General features: G+C 39.9%; 1 protein-coding gene across 1 annotated transcript in view; it reads right to left on the bottom strand.

Annotated features, from left to right (window-relative positions):
- The window catches only part of LOC146866111 (protein prune homolog 2-like), a 1,273,164-nt gene that overhangs the window by 909,779 nt on the left and 342,841 nt on the right, over nucleotides 1-20,544 (bottom strand). The gene's annotated exons all lie outside the window — the stretch shown is intronic.

Here is a 20,544-nt window from a genome sequence, read left to right as displayed (position 1 = left end):
AGGTTTCACAACATCTGCAGCCTACCTTGATTAGTACTGTCCCACAAGAAGTCTTGGTAACACCTTTAAGAAATTTGGATGGGCATGCTGGAATCTCCACAAGTCATTTTCACTTTGCAATGGATTATGAATTAATTGTTCCTTCAATTAATTTAAGTTGCTCATCTGGTCTGGACAATTAGCAGGCAATGATTTAAAGCCAAAAGTGGATAAGCTGGCCACTCGATTAAGGCCACATTTTCACTGGGTGAAGGAAAGCCGTGTTCTTCCAATATTATGGAGGGGAGTGATTGTGAAAAGGGTGTTACCACAACTAATTTACCTAATTGATATCGGGCCAAAGTTTACTTGAAAATAAAAGTTTGAATAACTGGACAGCATATAACAATTACATCCTGAAAGAACAATGGGGTTTTAGAGAAGTCATTCAATGATTGATCACTGCTTTGCCATATGGACAACTGCGTAGAAGTTGATGCAACAGGCGGAGAATCTACACTGCTTTTTCATCCGCCTCCATGCAAGATTGCATGTCAAAGAAAGGGAACCCTACAAAAAAAAAACGTTAAGATTAATATTCTAATCGATCTTCTTCCTATTAATTTGCCCTGCATTCTTCAAATTGGGTGGAGGTTGATCATAGAGTCAGCCTTTTGCAAATGGTTTGAGCCATGGAAGAATTGGAGCAGGGCTATTTCATAGCACCTGCTGTGTTTGCTATTATTTGACTGATCTACCTCGTAGCCTATTCGAGACTAAGTTCTTCTCCCTGAAAATGGATGGTGTGCACGTCCCATGCTTACTGTATGCAGACAATCTTGACCTTTGGTGGCTTCTTGATGCAATAATTCATGAGCAAAATTCTTCCCCAGACTGTGTGTGGGTCAGAAATATTTGCTCTAAATACCAACGTTTCTCGAGATGTCTTGGAGAAATACATGTGGAAATAAATACTGAATATAAAGCCAATTAGCATGATTCTAGTGCTGACACTAGTGCTAGGGCTCATTTCTTGGTATGATTTGGTATTCAAGAGTTCTATAAGATACCTCAATTCAGTTATGCTCATGAGGTATACAGTATTGCCTTAGAGTGAGCTCTAATGTAGTGAAAGTGGTTGGACATTCTCTACAGTTAAACACACTAGAGTGTTAAAAGAAATCATCGCACATTTCATTGGAAGTCAGTATCTAGACACATTGCCTACAAAATCAGAAATAATTTTATCTTTACGAACGTCAAGTATTAGAGACTGAGGCTATTTGAAATCCAAAAGAGTCAATTTCTCTAACTCTAAATTAATGGCATAGAGGACATTTCCCTACACACCTTTCAATTAACTGATCAAACAATGTGGACTTTGTTATTTAAATATAGATTACAACTTAATGGCATATTCTGGGCCCCAGGCATGGTATTGAAAATAAGACAAAACTATGGGAAATGTTGGTGCACTTTAAACATTAAGGGCCCGATTACGAGTCTGGGGGTCCATGGATCGCCAGACTCGTGGGGACATGATGGTGGCGGTTTCCGGACCGCCCTATTATGAGTCGGGCGGTCAGCACGCCACAGCCGTCAGGGATGTGCCATTCCCTGGCGATGTGGAGGCATCACTATGCTTGGCGGGACCGTCGTGGTCCCGCAAAACATATTAGGAGTTTCCTCTCCACCAAGGTTTTCATGGCGGTTCCTTCTCCATGAAAACCCTGGTGGAAAGGAAACAAGGTGGCCCTTCAGGGCCCCCTGGTGCCTATGCACCCTGTGGATGCACACAGGGGGCACAATATGTGCTCCCCTGTGTGTGTGCACACCAGTTCCTGTATGGTATGGACTTCTCAGTCCATGACGTGCAGGAACTGTTCTTGGCGTTCCCATTGCGGTGCCTGTTTTTAGAGGCACCGTCATGGGAACACCAAAAAAAAGAAACCCCCCACCAGACAGGAGGAAACTCCTAATCTTGCGGGTGGCCCGACCACGGCTTTGGTGGTGCGGTGGCAGGCGGACCCGGCGCTGCACCGCCAAAGTCATAATCAGGCCCTAAATGTACTTCTTGCTGTAATTTTTTTAAATAGCTTTTGATTAATCAATTTGCAAGGGCACTTTTAAAACTATTATTTGTTAAATATGGCACAATGCCTCGGTACTCAATAATGAGTCTTCAGGAGGATAGCATGTGGCTATTGGAGTACATCGGTTTTTAAATTTTTGACTTCTGTGAAAAAATGATGTGTAATAACTTGATATTTTCTATTACAATGTTCAGATTATTGTAATTGTATCTTATTTTATTGTTTAGAAGATTAATGTCTTAATAAACATTATTTAATTTTGTCTGTCAATTAGAATAAAAATAACACTTGTTAAATAACCTAATACAGTACAAAACTATTCACGCTCAGTCTACTAACATCATACTCTACAGTACTTTAGCCCAATAAATGGTAACCACAGACGCACTTCACCAAAACTGTGTTTATTGTACACAGCACACTAGAGGTGCACCAGTCTTGTAACATCTTTAGAGTCTGATTCATCTTTTCTATGTCATATATGACTTAAGAGACTGGAGGCAGGAGCTGCCAGATGCTCCATGCTGTGGATCAAAAATTATGCATAGTATTCAGTGAAATCTGCCACAAAGGAATGAGTCAATGGCTTCTGGTTGTACTTGTTATTATGCTGTTGCAGGGATTCTGCTCAGGAACAGAACTATGCTTCGGATCATAGACCATTGGAATGTGGGGACTAATTCATCATACAACCTCAGTATCTATGAGCTCAAAGTTGACTAGCTATAGTGCCTCACAAGCTCTTCTAACCTTACCAGAGAAACAATTGAATTGGCACCCCACAACACAACACTCTCGATCCTCTCAGGGATCGCACTGACAGGACACACCCTTTCACTCTCTCACTCGTACTTGTCCACACTACAATACACAAGAGACACGAAGGAAGTTTAGAATATTTATTCAAACTATTGTGTCCTAAAATGCAGTATTCGTGCCACAATTAGAAAAACAAATGCAGCCTAAAAATAAACTTTACATCATAAAAAGCCCTGTCATGTCATAAGACAGAATATCCAAAACTCCCCTCCCTTCTACTGAAGCTAAATGATTATTTGTCAAAGAGCTCTGCAATTAGTGGCAGACTCCGTACCTTAGCATACACAGTTGGACATTCTACATCTAAGCTGACGTAGCAATCTTGTTCCAGAACCCTCGCTCAGTGTGTCCACTTAAGCTCCTGGGCGTGGTTATATGACTAGACATGTGTGCTCATAAACAGCAGCTGCATTCTCTTGTTATATCTAGATGCTAGTGCCTGACCAGAGAGAATAACAGGGGGCATTGTTGTTTGACCATGTCTGTGGTGTTCAGACTAAATCCCAGGAAAAGAGCAGAACATGAAAACATATGCAGGTTCTGTTTAAAAGTACAATGTGGCACAAATGCAAAGCTGTTTATTTAGTAACGTGTAAAAAAGAAAATGCGGCTTACAATGTGCACAATTAGGCTAACATAGGGAAAACTACATTGGGCCATTCAGGAAACATACAACAATGGGAGGTTCTGTGGGTCCACTTGAGTTTTCTAAGACCTCTGTTTTTGAGTCAGTGAGCCGCCTACGAAGGGCTAGTGAAACATATTTCATAATTATGTCAGTGAGCTACTTGCACTGCTATGGCGAGGTTAACCACCTGCTTCCATTAAACTAAGTAGACTAATACACCTGAAATGATTTGTAGGAGTGAAGTTCAAGATCGGAGACAGTGTCCATAAAGATCTGGGGTGAGGTGGTCACTCAAGCCATGGCAGGGAGAATGGCTTCAGTGACTGTCATGGCAATCTGGCAAGATTGCAAATTCTGTCCTGTTTGCCTACCAAGGCCCCATATCAGGCACAAGTGCATTGTGTGTATAGAATCAGCCTTCACAGGAAATGCCTGAGGAGGCTGCATATGGAAAGATTAAATACCTCACTGGGACTAGAATAACCCTAAATTGATTATAGATATCTCATGATATGGCAGCTCTATGGATCATGGAAATTCACCCCACCTCTTCCTGAAATCATTTCATATATACTTGAAACTGACAATATGGAAAAAAGGTGTTCCTCCACCTCTAGAGAACTAAGGTGCACATTTTGTAATCACATACACTCTTGTGAAGAACTTCGACAGGATAGATTGCTGGAAAACTGGTATACTTCTTAGTCATAATTAATGTATTCTTATCTACATATACTCCATCAGATTAGAACCAATTATTTTATGGGTCCTATCCAACCTCAGGCAAAATTAAACCTTTGAATTAATTATAAGGATTGGGATGAATGTATATGTATGCATCTTACACCACTATAATACCAGTAATTAAGTCTTAGATTGTCACGTGTAGTGACTTGCATGGTATTAAGTGGCAGCTTTTCTTCTAGGATAGAAAAAGATGGGCTTGTATACTGGTTTACTAGATCTAATCTTGATGAGATCCATTATTATAAGGTAACAGATTTTTTAAGTTGTGGTAGGATTCTGCCTCTAATATTTTACTGAATGAGTGAGTTACACTTCATCATTTAGCCTAATGTTAACTTTTGCCAATTTGAAAATCCACTTCTGTTCTGTATAGAGCAATGTCTGTTTGTAGAATTGACCATTGTAGCTTACTAGATGTGTGGATCTTGTCTATAAAGTGTGGGGCAAATTTTGTTGTGTTGTTCACACATGTGTTATAGAAGCCTGATTTTTGAGCGTGGTCATTCTGGCATTCAGACTGCTCCAGAAGGCAAGAGATTTCTGTTCCCCAGTCATCTGGAGTCCTAGATATAGGAATATTGTGGTGGAGTTATGTGGATAGATGCTACATATGCCACAGTGATAGTGTCCTGCTGCTTTTGGAAGATTCCATAAGCAGACCCTCCATCATTTCGTGATTCGCAAAATAATCCCAAAATCAGCTGAGGGGCACGAGACGCAATATTTATCTTTTTGGCAGCTAAAAAGGTCTCCGGCAGACAGCAAAAAAAAATGTGCCATCTGATTGGCTGCCTGCACACACGTCACTACGTGGCTCTTTACAGCCGTTATAGCTGCCTACTTATTCCTGCCACTTTAGGAGTCGTGTCAATGGGCCCAGCGGGACATCACGTCCAGAGCTTGCATTCTCACCTGGGTGCCCCTCACAGAACAAAGGGGAAAACAATGCTGTTGAAATCAAGACGAAAAAACATAAGTAGCGCTTCACTGCCAAACTCTAAAGAGGAACTTATGCTCACAGACCGATAGGTCTATGTTTGTTTCAGTAGCAGTCCGTGGAGGGAGTTCCGTGGGGCGGGGAAATGTAAACACCGTAATATGGATGAACGGAGGTAAGTACACATTTAAATAAATAAAACGAATTCCTTTGCGTGCTCTGCATCGCAAAATGTGATGCAGCGATCGCAACAAAATATGTTTTATTTATTTAAATGTGTACTTACCTCCATTCATCCATATTCCGGTGTTTACATTTCCCCACCCTGCCCCTCCCCCGCACCGCCTCACCGCCCCATGGAACTCCCTCCACGGACCGCTACTGCTCACATGTGGCACTGGGCATCCCTCCAAGGAGAAAAGGACTGAAAGAGAGAGCATAGACGAGCAGCCCCAGTGTAAAGGAGCAGTGAGCAAGCCTCGCTCCCTTGAGCCCCAGAAACATCTTCCAAAATCCTCTCTGGGATGGAGACATAAATAAAAGAAAAAAAGACTACATAACCATCTGCAAGCCTGACAGAGTACAGTCATCAATTCTAGGTATGATGAAAACAGCGTTTTCAGTGCAGCTTTGCAAATCATTAATCTTTCATGATTTGGTGACATATATTGCACGTTGTGTTCTGCCATAATAGTTGTGTGTGTTTAATCAGGATTCTGAGCAAAATAATGGAAATGACCATCCATACTATCCCTTTGGGAGCATGTCCTGTGATTGGTAAATTACGAGGAGGATGCAAATTCAAAGCTGATTTGTATCAGTTCACTAAACTGAGACATGTCTAAGGAATAACAAGTCTTATCACTCTTGCTTAAAATGTATATGCAAGGCCACTGGAATCATGCGGCAGGAGAGGGCCAAATTATGTTGCAGGGTTGACTAAATTATGCAGCAAGAACAGGCTAATTATGCAGCATAATGTAGCAGATTTTGTAATAGTTATACTTCATTATTTCATCAATTGTAAACTTTGTAGCGCTCTCTGGACATTGGTTGCACCTCTGTAGTATCAGTTTAACATCCAGATATAGCAATAAGCAACAGAAAGGAGACCAGTCCAACGCTGCAAAATATGTTGTCGCATTTTTAGTAATTTTTGAACCATTTTAGCTATAAACTATTTTTTTAATTTACAGATTATGAGGCAGATGATGGATTACCTCCTGACAGACCTTGATAGATCTTATTTTGTGTCTTTCAACATTCAGGGGAATGAATGACCAGACACTCCAGCATTACGCCATTTCATGATTCACGAAATAATCGCAAAATCAGCTGAGAAGCACGATGACCACAATATTTATCTTTTTGGTTGCAAAAAAGGTCTCCGGCAGACAGCAAAAAAATGGTGCCATCTGATTGGCTGTGTGCTTTTATGTTAGCTGGTCTTCATTAAAATGGATGGTGTTGGCCTCTGTACATGTGTTATGATGTTATGATCTATCTGTTCAATTTTACCTGTTTGTTGAATACCTCTTGATGCATGTTTCATTCAAGAGCCAAACCTACTCGCTTTGTCAAAGACTGTTTCACTAAGCAACTACGATTTTTCTCAACCAATCTGGTTACATTTCGAAACGTGATTTCCTACAGGATATGGCTCTGGAGCTTGGAACCCTTAGCTCCAAGTCAACACAATGCCACAGAAAACGGGATGATTAGCAACCTATGATCCAGAATGTTACCACAAAGGAGAATATAGTAAAGAGACACTCTCAGACACTTTAAACATGCCAATTTCAAATTGAAATACTCTGCTAAAACTGTTTCCAGGGATTTAAGGCTGAAAAGGAATGTTTACAAGTAAATGAGAGTGCCACAATAATGACACAGATTTTCCATTATTGTGCCGCACAATTTGCAAATCAATGCCACAATATCCTGGGGAGGTGGGTCTGCATAGTGTGTTTGCTTCTTGATTGTGTTTTTTCATCAGGTATTTCCTATTTGATCATGGATCTGTATCCCCTTTTAAATTCAAACAACATTTTTTTCATGTTTATGATCAATGTTTGCTAGGGTGGAAAAAGTAGTGACACACGTCATTAGGCTCTTGGAAGCTTTTGTGCTATTGCTAGTAGACAGTTTCTGTTATGTATTTCCAGCTTAATTAATATTTTTTAATACTTTTTGAGGGTAGACTCAATTTATTGCTCAGCCTCTGCATAGTTGTCAAAACCCGCCAGGTGAGACCAATTTCTGTGTATTCTTAGAAACTGACCCACTGGCAAATTCTCACAGAAAACGTGTGGGTGGTAGTTCCCAGAGCTCAAAAGTGAGTTCTGGTCAGTAGTTTTTTTTATAAAAGTAGATGTATGTAACTGGTCTTCTCTAGCTGTAATTATTAGGTTACAAAAGGTCAGCTTTTTCCTGCTCATATCGTACTTTCAAGTGTTGAACTTGCAAATTCAGTCATTCTAGGAATTATTCCATCTTTCTTTCTTCACTGTATCAGATCCACAAAATGTCATCAAATACAGAGATAGCACAGATTAGCATTTGGACAGAATGGGGTTGACCATATATTACAATAGTCTCAAAGTTGTGGACACAAAGATTTACCAGACTTGAGGCCCAGGTGTATTACATAGTTGTCCCAAACATTTGAAGAAAGAAATCTTGCACAAACTGAAAGAAATCTTATGTGATGACCATTCTTGCGCATTCAAGGAGAACTTCTATCATAGTGTGGTACGTCCAGTCTGAAGCTTTAAGTAATTAACCTAAAGTTCTCATGTGATAGGCTTGTTTAAATGGCCTCAATGCCCATGGACACAAGAGTTTGGTTACATGGGTCAAACTTTAATTCTTTCATCATGCTGAGGGTCTGTTCAGTGTCCTTCAGACAACACATAATGTTTTGGATCAGGGACTGGAGAAATAAGTCAATAAAATGGGCCATTGGCTCCAGGGGAGATACTAGCCATGATGCAATGAGTCTCCTTGGCAGTGGTGTTTTTATGGCTCTTAGGGGAACAGAAAAACATTGGGAAAGTTTCTTGTTCATTGTCCAGAATCTCACTCTCTTCTTTGAGACACAATCTGTTACCTTAGCTTCTTCTTTGAGGCATGCAATCTCCTTCATGATGCTCTCACTAGGGTTACCTGGTATCTTTCTATATCTAACTTTATCTGAAAGAAGTCTGTGAAATTATTTTCGTTATGCCATTCTTATTTTGAACAACTATAGCACTGCATTTTTTGGCTTGCTTTACGATGGTCTTTTCATTCTGTTTGAGGTATGTCAATGCTAATCATTTTTCTCTGGGTGCACTATCATGTACCCATGTTTCTGGGTTTCCAGGTTTTTGAGGTCTTCTAAGACTGCTTTTGCAAACAAAAGTGCCTCCAGTGTACCATATTCCCAGTTGGAGTAGAGCCGCATAATTTTATCTTTAGTATCATTTTTAGCCCTGACTCATTGGCATTTGAAAAATACTGCAGTCTTACTTTTCAAAAGGAATTGTAGAATTCAGTTCTACTCTTGACTGGCTCATGTTCATTTGGAGGTGCGGAGGTTAAACCCTCCGTTTAGAACTTTAGGTCTAATATACACATAAATAAATTTGAGAGGTTAACTACCATATTCAAGGCTGGTTCTGTTAATGGACGTATTTCCTACACACTATTATTATTGGCAGGGGGTCTACCCTATCTGTTTCTTTTGAAATTCTGCTTTAACTATCCCTTTTTCACAACGTGGACCAACAAAAGGTCTGGTCATACTACTTAATGAAAGATTTAAAAGGAGAGTAGCTCAGCCTAAACCCTACTTGGTATGCTAGTTGATGGCTGGGATCCTCGTTCCAACTGCTGTGCCCAATCACATTAAAGGTCCAATATACTTAGCATGATATTCTGGAGTCTTAAAGTAATCCTTTTTTTCTAAGGATATGTGGTTTTATTTCATGAGATAACTCAGCGATGTATTTCATCAGTTTTATCAACTTAGTATTAATTAGATGTTATTTAAAGTCCATCATTTCATTTTTTATTTCTTCCAGCATATTTTAAGTATAATTATGTGTATAATTGTTTTTAAAATGGCTTCTTAAGAATTTCCACTATCATAGCATCTAATATCCTCTTGGTTGTGTTAATTATTACAACCAGTAAGAAATGCAAGACCACTCCTTTCTAAATAGTAGGTCTTCAAGAAATAGTCATAGTTCATTTGAGAGAATCAGGTCTCTGGGTACTGCTTTATTCTCTGGATAGTTTGCCATAATTTCACTGTACAGAGCTATTTATATCTGACTTTTCTTGAAAACAGATAGGGCTTGCCATTCATCAACATGGCTCATGATTGAGCTGATGTTGATGTCCCCTTTGAGAGATAGTGCAATAGAATGGGCTTAATTATTTTATTGGTGAAGGTGAGCATTTTGTTCTTTCATGGTGGTGGTGTTTGTTACTGTAAATATATAGAAGTAGGGTGGACTGAAGTTTTAATTGACTTTATAGAAATTGGTACCATATTTTAGGTCTGTTTGACCTATACCTAATAGACACTGGTCCAACATAGTTGACCCAAATAAATAAACTGGTGTGGTAAGGATACCACCCCAGTAACAAATATCCAATAGCAGAGTGAGAAGAAATTACATACCGACCATGGCTCGGCGTCCCTGTGACTGCAAACGTCTAACTTTTCACAGGGAGGCCCCCCATGGCTGTGTGAAGGTAAAATAATTAGTGAGAGACATGCTCAACACAAGAGCAACACATTTGTCAGGCTAACAGGCACGGGCTTTATGAATGCATAAAGGAATGTAGTTTCCTACAGAAATAGCTAGGACTGTAGAGATGTCTAAATTGTATGTCTTACCATCACAATTATTATTGGTACTGTATGATTACCAACCATCGGCCTAGATGGCACCATGTCACCCCTCTCATGAAAAAGTTACACTGGCTTCCGGTAATTGAACGTAGCGCATTTACATTGGGATGCACTATTTTTAAAGTGCTTCATGGCAAAGGCCCGGTGTTTGTATCTACTCAGGTACAGAGATACTCCCCTACTCGGGCTCTTAGGTCTTCCCTTCTCAATATATTAGCTATCCCACCTTTTAAACGCAAACACCTGGGGGGGCATAAGATTCGTTGTCTTGGCCCCTCAATTTTGGAACTCCCCTCCGCTGGATATTAGATCAATGATATAATATCCACAATTTAGGAAATTCCTAAAGACTTGGCTATTCCGCCAGGTGTACGAATGAAACATTCAGCGACAGCAATCCTTGGACCCCAGCGCCTTAAAAACGTATGGTTTACGTGCCCTTTACAAGACTTTTTAACATAACACAACATAACATTTGACAAGAACAGAAGCATTGACTTTAAAAGATTGCTCGAGTTTTAAGATGATATGAATATCTTTACCTTAGTTGTATCATGTTAAATTGAAAAAATTCACAAGGTCAGGAAGAGGGGATAGTACTGGTTAAATAGAGAAGCTACTCTGTTAGTGTCAACAGATTCCTTGAGAACACTACAGATGAAGAATAGAATTATTTCTTTGTTTTTTTCCTTGCCTGAACCAACAGTAATACCAACAACAGTACAATAGATAGGATCGTTATTAGCGCCATCTTAAGTACTAGAGGCAGAATAATCTTCCCTGTGGAAGGTAGTTGCCCTCAATTTTTTACTGACTTTGTGGCACATAGAGGGAAAATGTACCTATTTTTTTAATGTTATTAGTAAAATTCACTCCCAGATGTAAGGCCAAATTCTTTTATAACCAGAGCAAGATCTATGGCAAAGGTTCCAGTTGACAAGGTCAGCAGAGGTCCTCAGTGCGATAATGAGGTACCTCAGGGGACAATGTTTCAATATGTTTGTTTTTTGAAGTTTTCTACTTTTACTGTAGGGGATAGCTAATACAATTCACCCTGTCAGTGTTCTTCTGGGAGGTTTACCTCACAACAATTACAGTTTCTGATCTAGGTTACACAGTGATCTTTGTACTAGATGCATTAACTTACTGATTCATCTCACAAGGATGGAACTTATGACTGATAGGTTAAACATATATCTTTGTATTAGGCACATGGGGCACATGTATCAAAGCTTTTTGTGATAGCAAACGGAGCGATTCACAAAAATCAGCCATTTACAATCGCAAAATGGGCTTTTGCGATGCATGAAACAATATCGCATGCGCAATTTCAGTAATCGCAAATTTTTGCGATTTCCTGAATTGCGATTGCATTTAAGGATTCGCAATTTGCGACTCCTTAAATGCAATGCAAGAAGCACTTTCAAATAGCGATTTCGCTATTTGGGGCCGCAATTTACTGTAAAATAAAACAAAACGGTATTTTGCTAAAAAGTTGAAAAATGCACTAAAGTGCATTTTTCAAAGTTCCATGTCACACACACACATGCCCTTGGGGCATGTGTGTGCGCAACATGGGTGCACAGTACAATATCAGGGCTGCAACAGGGTGTCCTTTTGACAACCTTGCACCTTTGAAATTGCATGTGCATGCAATTTCCCATTCATTCCTGTGGGCCTGTAGGCCCATAGGAATGAATGGGAAGCCATTCCTTAATTGCAACTCGCAATTTGCGAGTCGCAATTAAGGAATGTATAAGAATCGCTATTTTTATAGTGGTTCCTACATGCATAGGATTTTTCGAGTCCTTAATTGCGATTCCTTAATAATCACAATTAAGGACTCACAAAATCCTACCTTGATGCATGTGCCTGATTATCCCTCTGAGCTTACTCAAGGCATTTTAATGTGCAACATGGCATTATTTTGTATCTCTTCTTTCAACTCTTTTCCCCTGGTTTTCTATATTTACACTTATTTCTTGATCTTTTCACGCTTTTATCTTTAATCTGTTCCTCTTGCCTAACTCCGTCGCCTTCCTTCTTAATTTTTATCTACAAATACCCATTTCACTAGCCCTTATTTTATGTAATCTTTCTCTTGCCATTGTTTTCACTTTTCTCCCTTTGTGCACACTTTCCTAGCTCTAACCTTTCCGTGTACTTTCCTTTTAATTCTTTCATTCTCATTTGTATTTTTCACTGTCCTCTTTACCATCCTTTCTCCCCTTTCCTCAGCTATTTTTTGTATCTCCCTATACATGTTAGTGCCATGCACTGGGACCCTGAAATCCCCCAGCTGAACCAGTTTGCACGCCTTACAAAACTGAAAGGGCCAGAAACTGAAATGAAGGAGGGGACCAAAGAACAGGCCTCGATGTCCAGAAAAGCCAGCTTTGATCAACACTGTCTCTATATTAAGTCCTGTGCCAATCTTCATTTATTATTTAGGGACCATATATCTAGAAGCTGTTTACTGTAATACTGGAAGGGGAAGACATCCTAATCAATTGAAGTGGCGAGAAAATATGTATAATAAGCAAAACAGTGACAGAAATAAACCTTTACTACATATATGCTACACAATTTCTCTCAGCTATTCTGTGGCAAACATGTGTGCAGTTGTTATTTTAATGCATTGACAACTGAATTATTGATTCTACAATATGATCTAATCTGCAAGTTGGCTTCAGGAAAGTTAATGGCAAATCTGACTAAGTACCTCCATGTGGTTGCATATAAACATTGTGCCCTGAAAAAATCTCAACTTTGTGATATAACCTGAGAAACAACTAAGCTTCTGATCATGAAGATTGTTCTCATCTTAGGGAAGTATTAGATATATTGCCCTTCCCTTGGTGTTCAGCATATCTTAAACTATGAAGACTCATTTTCAGTCTCTGAATTCCCATGCAAACTGCTCCCTAGCATCTAACTTCTATTGAGACATTTACCAGATCTCCCTCCAGTTAACTAAACAGTTTCTTCTGACATACAGACCATGAATTGTAGACGCAACCTTCATTTGTAACTTTAGCAATTTAACCGCTCATCTTACCTAAAAATCTACTTATTAGTCAAATAAGAAGAATCAGTATCTGGGTGGAATGATAAAGAAGCGGATGGTCAACAGTCCACACCCCAAGGGTTATGTGGGTCGATAACATTCAGTACACAATCTAAGGGTATTATATGTCCTCTCCTTGTCCAATGGTATGATCAGAGTACCACATAATGAATTCAGCAGACTGCAAAGAAATATATTGCTATCACAATTATGAACATTATTTCATACATAGGACTAGCTATCCCAGAGCAATTCACATTTACACACAATGGGAACATTGTGAGGTCTGCCCCATGAGAGACATTCTAATTTCTTTAAAAAATACCCTTTCAGAGGGCTGACAGGTGACATCCTTCAGCCTTCTATTTAGCACATGCCACAGTGGCTTCCGAAAACTGTAATCAAAACCAACAAGCTGAATTACTCCACTGAGTTTAGTCTAAACTTGGCTATTCAAGGATATGAGTAGTGGAACGCAAATGATGATGAGAAAAGTATTTGAGGAACCAAATTCTGGCAGATTCAAGTTAAAGAAGCCTTATTTTGAGCCTGTATAATACCAAAACAAATAATCTTTCTAAACAAAACTATCCTGCAAACTACTTGTCTGGGATTCGGAACAATGAAGGGTTTAAAGAAACCTTTTGTTCTAAACGTCAATCTGACTATTTCAAGAATTGCCAACTTCAAATTAAGAAGTCTGAAGAAGATAAAAATAATATGATGCAAAATGGAACGAATAATTCAACTCAATTCTCTGTTGAAGGTTTGGCCTTATGGCCTTATAATTCTAAAACTTGCATGCAGCGTTTCCTTTCCAACACTGCTGGACCCAAACTTAATCACTCTGATCCACATTAAAATGCACCTGTAGTGGTTACCACGTATAGTGTAGGCAAGTTATGCCAACAATGGCTAGAACACCCTAGTCTCCCAGTTGTGAAAGAACACTTCTCTTCCATTAACAAAAATATGGATTTATCTGACTTTCTTCTAGGTCCATGTCCTCAAAGAAATAAGATTCCCTGCTACAAAAATATATGGCATCTATAATTGCCAAAATAAATATTCTGAAAAAGAAGTTTAGGAAAGAATTAGGCAAATAGATAAGAAAACATACAAACCGTTTTTAAAGTTATCGACAAAAGAATGCACACACTTTCTAAAAGAGTCCACTCAGTCACTAAATCACATTTTGCCCTCCGCCTTAGACCTCATGAAAGGAGGTCTGAAATTGTTACAACATGGGCAGGCTCAGATAAGAGCAATTATACAACTAAATTGGGCATTACAAATACTTAGATTGGGTTTGTACATTGAAAACTTCCTAATGAAACAGCCATATTTGAACCATATAATTTGACAGTCACTCAAAAAACAATGGCCAAGAAAGAATCCACATGCAGCCTATTAAGTTTAGAACAAGTTGAAGATGCACCATTTACTGTCAGTGACAAACCACCTATTACCTGGTTAATACATGGTATTATTTCTTTACCCATAACAACCTTTCATTTTCATGATTGTCAAAAATATAAATCTATTGGTTTGTATGAAACCATGCACAATTCACAACTTTTCCATTCATGGAAATTCCCTTTCACCCACCTCTGTTTAAATGAAAAGTAGAATGCCCCTGTGTATATCAGTGCCGCATATTGCAGAAATCCACTTGGACACTTTCTTCTGTGTGACACCATATCTCTGCACAGAATGCGTAGCACTTTGATACCAGGGTTAAGTTGTATCTTATCTGTTTCCTGGCTTGCATTTATTTTTGTACACCATGAACATTTAAATAACGACTCTTATTTGGTTTTAACAAATATTGCAAAATAAATGCAAACCCTTCCCTCTTTTGTACTTCCACTATCCTTTTACAATCCAAATAACAGACTAACATGTCCACCGCTCAAATTAATTTCACATTTCCCTAGATTAATTCCCCACTAATCCTATTTGTGTTCCGGAGTAGCGTGCTACTCGCTGAAAAAGTGCTTTGATGCGTCATCATGGGTAGTAAGAACTATATAAATGCAATTACAATACAATAATCACTTTTCCTCTAGGCATATTAGAAAAGCAAATTAGGGGCATATTTAGGGGTTAGTGGAGAGGAAGTCTTGCCTTAAATTGGTGGGCCACGCATCCAGTGATACATTGAGAACCGGGCCTTTCATCTTGGCAAACCTGCTTTATTCAGAGGTAGAAGAAAAGCCAGGTTTTCAAAAACGAAACCTCAGCTAGCTGTGCCGTCATTAACGGGTGAGTGGTAGGTAGCCCATCTAGAGTAAGCAACCTTCTGTAAATTTCACAGACCGTCCGTAATTTGGATCTCACGTCCGTTGTCCGTGACGATCCCTTTTACAGATGCCTTTTGTCTGTAATTTTGGGCATTGGGGGGACCAGCACTGTTCCCCTGCAAGAAATCTCAGCTTCCTGATGGAGCCGCCTCGCAGTCATCCTCTGAGCACAAGAGCAGCCCCACCCCTCCTATTGTCATTCTGTATGTCGGCTGATTGTCACATACAGAATGACAATGGGCCAGTCTGGGCTGTTAAAGCATGTGGAGGACCTCATCCTGCCTCGGTCTAGGGCAGGGCATTCTGTTTTAACTGTACATAAAGGAAAATGTTGTACCTCACCAGATGGAAGAAATGTACAGAATCCAGTTCATGAAAAGTAGCCAGCAAAATAAGTTAAAAAGAAGGGGTTATAGTTGTTTCACAGTCTCATCATTTTAGAACTGAAGCATTTTCAATATTATATACAACGAAGCCATAGTTTATGCTTTTTTATTTTATGCATCTAAAAGCCATTGACAAAGCTAATAGTCCTGGCTTGTTGTAGGTGTAATGTATTATATATCTGGATGCAATAACAGAAGTAGCAGAATACCAGTCAGGCAGCACACTATGCTAAGCACAGATTTTTAGCCACCGTGTTTTAAGCTACGCCCTTAATTACATCGGACATGCCCTTTGGAGAGAACCCCGAGTTTTTTCAACCTACTTAAAGCCCTAGAAACAACACCATGTCACAGTCACCTCATGTCCTGGCAGTGTGCATCATGCAAGACTCATGACTTATAAGTTTTCAGATTGCCTATGTGCAGGGGCATAGTGAACCCTCCCCCACCCCACCCCTTGCTTTAGGAACTACAGCAAGGGTGAAGTTCTTGATGGGTCTCTTCTGTCTGCATCTCTGCAGACCATGGATCAGCTCATAATTAATGTGAAAAGGTGGATGGATTAGTGAAAAAATGAATGGATGAGCGAAAGGGTGAATGGATGAGCGAAAGGGTGAATGGATGGACAATCAGAGAAAGGATGGATGAGTGAGTGGAAGGATGGATGAGAGAAAGGGTAAATAAATAGATGTCTGAGTGGAATGGTGGATATAGAGGTAAAAGGCTGGATGGATGGGCAAAAGGGTGGATGGATGAGTGAAAGGATGGATGGATGAGTGAAAGGGTGGATGATGGGAGAGTGAATGGATAGATGTATGAGTGAAATGATGGATGGATTGATGAATTGATAAGTGAAAGGGTGAATGGATGGAAGGATAAGTGAAAGGGTGGATGTAAGGATGGGTGAGTGAGTGAAAGGGAAGGCAGATAGGCAAAAGGATGGATGGATGAGTGAAAGAATGGATGGATGAGAGAAATGATGGATGAGTGAAAGGATGGATGAGCGATAGGGTCAATGGATGGATTCATGAGTGGATGGGTGGATGGGTGGATGGATGGATGGCTGGATGGATGGATGGATGGATGGATGGATGGGTGAAGGGGTGGCTAAGTGAAAGGGGATGGAGAGAGAAAGGGAGTATGGATGGGTAAGTCAAAGTAAGGATGGATGATTGAAAGAATGCATTGATGAGGGAGGGCGAAGAACAGGATAAATGGATGAATGGATGAGTGAAATGGTGAATGAATGGATGAATGGACGGATGAGTGGCTGGGTGAATGGATGGATGGATCAGTAAGTGAAAGGATGGCTGAAAGGGTAAATGGCTGGATGAATGAGTGAATGGATGGATGGGTGGAAGAGTGGATGGATAAGTGAAAGGATGAATGGGGTGAAAGAATGGATGGATGGATGAGTGAAAGGGTGGATGGGGATGGATGAGTGAAATGATGGATGGAAGGATAGATGATGGATAAGTTTGGAAATGGTTGAATAGGTTTGGATATGGATGGGCACACAGATGGAAGGACAGACTGAATGGTGAAAGACTGAATGATGGATGAAAGAATGAATGGATTCCACATCCCGGGTGACTCAACCCACCATCCCAAACCGACACATGACGTCAGGCAGCAAGCGCGGAACTCGGGCTTGAAATGCTACTTCTGCCTGCCAAAAAAATGAAACTAATTCCTTGTACGGTGCCGTAGTACCACAAGAGATGCTCTGCTGTTGTGCTGCTGGGCGGCCCTGCTCCCATGTCACCGAGAAGAGGCGCAAGCAGCCCTCCACCTGCCCCAAGGCCATGAGAGATGCAAGAGGACACGGCTTCATGCAATGCTTCTGCGGGGAAAGGCAGGCAAGACAACATAACCTGCACTTACAGACAACAGCACCAACACGACTGAAGTCCCTTCCACCACAATTGATTTGTCTTTTAAAATTTTGCGCCCCTAATAATAATGCGCCCGAGGCAACCAACCACGCTACACCACTGCCTACCAGTATGGATGACATCTGACTCTTACTCCTTGTAGCCCTCAGTGTCTTAAGTAACATTTCCTATACACTGACTTTCACATTTATGAGTCATTGTCTCTATATAATATGTGTGTGATGTAAGACATTCTGACACCCTGCCGTACGTACTTTGGATAAGAAGCACTATAAAAGAAACTAAATACACAAAAGAGAGGTCTATGTGAAGATGAAGGGCACCATTGGAGGGTGGTAGCAAGGCTGCACTGGCCGTACCTGGCATCGGGTGTTTCCCTGGGAGGCTGGAGGGGTGGGGTGGGGGCGGTTTTATTATTGGGGGCTGGCTCTTTAAATTTCCTTGTATATCCAGCATTTCCAGGCAACAATAAAAGTTTCACAATAACTCTGGTGACTAATGTACCCACTGGAAAAGAGATGGGAGTTTTGTTTAGTGACAGTTGTGAATCATCTAAGGTGGCACAGAGGTTAATATGCCTGTTGTAAAGAATGTGTACCATGCATATCAAAGAGCAGTATTTTATGCGCAGAGCTTTGTGGGTTATTGCTTTTGTCACTGAGATTCTGTTGTTAATGTGTAGTTCATAAGTTACATATGTTATTTAGCACAGTGATGTCTGAACTGCCATTAAAAAGCTGCATGCAAGCTGCATGGTACAGGTTACAAAGTTATGTTTTCTTCCCAGTTTTTCATTATTCAGATGTTGCTAAAAATGGTCTGTTTGGGTAGAAATAAATTCTTATCATTTAAGTCAATGCTATCTACTGTGTTATGTGCTGAATCCTGAGTTTGCGCTTCCACACTTACAAAATGCTTACCAGTATAGGTGACACGCAACCTACACCTTGTAGTCCCTGTTGCTTTATGTAAGATTTTCTATACACTGATTTACACATGTATGATTCATTGTCTCTGTATGTGTGTGTGATATAAAGTGTTCTGGCACCCTACACTGGTGTGAGAGGTCCTATGAAACAAATTAAATACATGTGAGAGAGAGGCACTGTTGGTGATGGTGAGGGAATCATTGAAGAGCCCCATCAAAGATTGTTGTATCCTGGTGCACAGTAAGGTCATTATTTACTATGCTTTAGAAGCTAATACAATTGAATATAGAATGACAAATGTGTTGTAGAATGCACCAAGTTTTCACAAATTTTCTTGGGGGTGCGAAATCAAAGGCTGTACGCTGTCAGTTTGTTTGTAACACACAACTTCTAAATATCTGCAAATGAACTGTGAAAATGTTTCAAAACATATCAGCAGTTAGGAAACCACAAATGGACCACTTTTTTATAATTCAGAAATGTGCTAGAAACAGAGTTTTAATAGGATCAAAACAATCAAGACACTTTGCTTGGTGATGTTCAAATGATACATATTTGCCAAAACCACATTATCACACATTAGCATTTGTGCTCTGTATAGTTTTATCAGTACAACTGCATGTTGGCATTTTGCTTCCATTCAATAGAAAATGTTATGTATGTAAAAGAGAGTGTCTCCTTCTGACCTACAATAATGCCTCAACAACATATACAGTTTCTAGTCAGTAGCACACTTCTGTGCATCAATGAGAATCTGCAGTTTACAGTTCACAGAAATGAAACAGCCCAAGCAGTAGACCATTTTTTCCCATATACAAGTAAAATAGGGAGGGGTGATATATGGTTAGCCAGGGCATTATGTAGTATTGTCAACTCCTATCTAACCGTTCTAACCCACAATAATACCATAACACTCACCAGTGTGCAGCCATTTATAGCAGATGTGGGCTGATTAATAACTCCTTTTTCCTGCTTCATGCTCTTACCCTCACACAAGACCTGTCCGCTATGGGTCTTATCCATCAATCTGTACTGTACTAGTCCCTATACCACTCATAACCAGATGAACAGACATGGAATACCTGAAGCGATCTGACACATAAAATTGGCCACGAGGAGGACTGCACTCTAGTCCAGCACTGCGGGTCCCAATGAGCTACATCCTATGCGTGCCGCTTTACATCTCACAATGGCACTGCTGTGTCTGTAAAACTTACCTTTTGTACCAACGTTTTGTGCTGAATTTTGACCTTCTGTCTTGAATTTTTGTCCTGAAATATGATCCTTTGTCCTGAATTGTTACTCTCATCGTCCTGAATTTGCACCCATGCCAGTTGGTCACCCTAAGCCCATCCAACTCAGGGATGCTAGTATAGCAACGTTGAAAGGCCTGCTCTGTTTAACAGAGGTCTTCCAATGTTCATTGTTGCCACAGGGGATTGTTATTCTTTTTATGGCAGGCCTACAACTATCTTCAAAAGATTATTTAGATCGATCATGCTGGTATACTGCTGTTTCTGTTATACTTTTAAAAAAAAGCACTGTCTGCATTCTGGTAAGTTATTTATATGTTTTGTCTTTTTGTTGTCACTATAACTATATAGATGCCATGACATTACACTCTCCATCAAGTACATAAAAGTATGAACCTATTTGCTTAAAATAAAAAAGTACAAAATTCCAAGTACAAACTATGATTTTGTAATAATCTGCATATGTTCATTATACTTTTTGTGACACTGTGAGCCACAAATGTCAAATCATGCCTAGAAAATGTATTTTCATATGAAAGATTGTTTTCTCTACAGCATCACCAACATTTAACTGATTAAATCAGACACAAAGAGAATATTACAGG

The sequence above is a fragment of the Triturus cristatus genome, chromosome 2_1 (genome assembly GCF_964204655.1).
Source record: "Triturus cristatus chromosome 2_1, aTriCri1.1, whole genome shotgun sequence".
NCBI classification, from domain to species: Eukaryota; Metazoa; Chordata; class Amphibia; order Caudata; family Salamandridae; genus Triturus; species Triturus cristatus.
The sequence above is the reverse complement of the archived record's forward strand: the minus strand, read 5'-3'. Positions and strand labels throughout refer to the sequence as shown.